Here is a 3,471-nt window from a genome sequence, read left to right as displayed (position 1 = left end):
AGAGGAACCAACTACCCTCTGCATTCATCACAGACTCGTTCGGCCCTGTTATTTCTCATGCTGAGAGATTTATTGGCAATTATTGCAGCCGATAAGCAGTCTTGAAGGGAGCAAAACCTTTCAGGAATTGAGGTGCTTCTATACCAGAGGGAACTAGGATCCGTCATTAACTCTGATACTGAATTATGTGGAAGAAATACAAAGACTCATAAGCATTTACAAAACTAGTAATCAGTATGTATTGACTATTTCAACCAGAGTGTACATTTTCTTTCCACCACACATTTCCAGGGTGATTTACACTATATTTTCATGTTTCACATTGGGGAAAAGTGTGTTGGGGGTGGTGGGGGCATGGATTAGCATATCTTAACAAAGTATGTTCAGGCTTGTTTTGTTTTGTTTTTTAACCTAATAAACCTAGAGCATGCACACATAGCATGCATTATACTTCCTGCTTTCAAAATAAATTTCATTTTGATTTTTCTAATCAGTCCAAAGATTTGAAATCTCAACATTAACACTTTGAGTTTAGAAGAGCTTTTTTTTTTTAATCAATATCAAATCAATGAATAGATAATGGGGATGCATTTGCTAATGATCCTGAGGAGTTGACCATCCTCTAGTTATTCATCAGATGTCTGGCTCAGAGTCAAGACACAGACTGCTCCATCTCCAGAATCATTTTACAGCAGACCTACAGAGACCGAGTTGGTATTCTTGGCCTATCCTATAAATGTTCAATTAATAGACGTCTATTAAAGGTCTATTATTTGACACTAATGGTCAAGCTGGGATTTGTTATATAATTTCTGCAGGCCACAATGAATGATTTGTGATAAGAGGTTGTTGTGTTGGAGGAGAAAGGGCAGAATGAAATGTTCCAGAACAATTAGGAGGAGAAGTTACTTGAGTAAGTCTTCTACCAGAGCAATTTATTGATTGCCAAAAGGTGGGAAGTGTGTATGTTTTGCACACAATTAACTCAACCTGACACTGAGGAACAGAGACAAAGGTTAAGCCAATGCTTACATATTTCAGGGCTAAAGTGCTGGATGCTCACTTTCTTCTGAGGCATGAAGCAGGCCTACTTGGGGAAATGACCAAGTTGATTGTTCACTCTCAAAGCTTGTTTGAGAACTTTTTGGAAAGCCAATGAGTGAATCCACTTTATCTGAGAAGCCTCTCCTACACGGTGGGTTGCAAAGACCACCTGAGTTGTCATTTTCCTATCATCCGATCATTTCATAGTCCTTCCTCTACATATAGAAATTTCCAGAATAATTTGCTACTTCCTTCCTGTACAACTGTAAAAAAGTTCTTGCTGTCATCATAAGTACTGGTCTGAGTGTCAGGAGAACAGAATTCTAGTCTCATGTCTGCCACTAATTCACTGTGACACTGGGTAACCCCCTGACTGTCCTTGTCCTACTTTCCTTAACTATAAAATGAGGAGGCTGGAAGCAGTAAGTTCTGTTCTTGCTTTGAGCTTTCAGCATTCCTGCATTGTCATCTAAAGTACCCATGAACTAACCCAAACTCAGCTTTCCAGCGTTATCTTGTATGCCCTGCTCTGCCACACTAGCCTGCTTATGTTGCATATTACAAACCTCTCTGTCCCTGCACTTTTATTCCTACTACTCTATGGTCTTCTCTTCTTTTCTTGCCTTCTCTGAACTCTGCCATTGGGGCAGTACTTGGGGTCCCAGTCCCACCTCAATTTCCAGCACAGCTTCCATTGGCTGCTTCATATATTTATAATCCAAATCCAGGTTTTATTTAAAAAAAATGTCAAGGCAAAAAATTAGTTTGAAATCCACTGACTGGAACGATCATGGATGAGCATAGGCTGCTGTGTCTCTCCCTGAAATTCTACCCAAGAAGCCAGAGATAGTTTATGGTTCTCAGAATCTAGTGCAAAAATTGTGAGCCACCTTTGGGAAGACAGAAATAAAGTGGTCTCAGGTGCAGTGGAAACCCTAGAGTGGGACCAGCACTTGGTATTGGAGAATGGGTTGTCCCCTCTTTCTTATCCAACATTACTCATGCTTTCATGGGAAAATGAGCATAGGAAAAATAGCAGCAGCAGCTTAGAGCCAGTCAAAGGTGAGAGGATAAAATTAGGGAAGTCCCAGAGCCTGGTTGAGGTAAGGGGTGAATGAGTAACAACAGGCGGAAGGATCAGGAGGCTCCTGAACATTCTTCTGTCCTCCCAACCGGTTGTGATCCCTGGACTAGTCATTGCATTTTATGGGGCAGATCTTGGAAGACAGAAGTGCACAAGGGACAGGTTTGCCCTTGGCAAATAAGGGAAGGGGTTGTTGAACCCATCCTATAAAACCTGAAGATCCTTCCAAATCCCTACCCCTACTAAACATTCATAAATTTAGGAAAAGGCACAAAAACTAGGGCCTTGGATTTTTTTTTAAATTAGCTTTATTAAAGTACAATTTAATACATAAAATAAAATTTACTGAAGTTTTGACCGATGGGAACATTCAATTAAGAAATAGAACAATTTCATCATCTTTTCATCACCTTTTACAGAATGCCCCTCCTTTACCCTCCACTCTGCCCTCTCTCCCCTGCCCCCAGCTCCAAGTTAGATCTGCTCTTTATCATTTTCATTTTGTCTTTTTTAAAATTGTACAATTTTATATAAATAGAACCATGCAGTATGTAGTCTTCTGGGTCTGTTCCCCTCCAAGCATAATGCTTTTGGGATTCCTTCATGTCATTGAGTGTATCCGTAGTTTGTCGATTTTTATTGCTGTGGTATTAACATTATATGGATACAACAAAATTAGCTTAGCCATTCACCAGTTCACAGACTTTGTAGTTGTTTACAAGTTTGGGCTATTACAAAGCTGTTGTAAGCACTTATGAGGTGTTTTCCTTTTTCTTGAGTAAATATTTAGGAGCCAGAGTGCCATATCATATGGAAAATAAAGTGTTAACCTTATAAAAACAACTGCTCAACTGCTTTCTAAGATGACTGTACCATTTTTCAGTCTCAGCAGCAATATTTGAGAGTTTTAGGTGCTCTGTAACCTAGTCAATACTTGGTACGGTCAGGTTCTTTTTAAAACTTTAGACTTTCAAATAGTGTGTATTAGTATCTCTGTGGTGTTTTTGTTTTTGTTTTTTTGTTTGTTTGTTTGTTTGTTTATTATATTATGTTAATCACCATATATTACTTCATTAGTTTTTGATGTAGTGTTCCATGATTCATTGTTTGCACGTAACACCCAGTGCTCCATTCAGTACATGCCCTCTTTAATCCCCATCACTAGGCTAATCCATCCCCCCCTCCTCTCTAGAACCCTCAGTTTGTTTTTCAGAGTCCGTCGTCTCTCATGGTTTGTCTCCCCCTCCGATTTCCCCCCTTTCATTCTTCCCCTCCTGCTATCTTCTTCTTCTTTTTTTTTTTAACATATAATGTATTATTTGTTTCAGAGGTACAGGTCTGTG

The sequence above is a fragment of the Leptonychotes weddellii genome, chromosome 8 (assembly GCF_054177405.1).
Source record: "Leptonychotes weddellii isolate Sample4059 chromosome 8, ASM5417740v2, whole genome shotgun sequence".
NCBI classification, from domain to species: domain Eukaryota; kingdom Metazoa; phylum Chordata; class Mammalia; order Carnivora; family Phocidae; genus Leptonychotes; species Leptonychotes weddellii.
The sequence above is the reverse complement of the archived record's forward strand: the minus strand, read 5'-3'. Positions refer to the sequence as shown.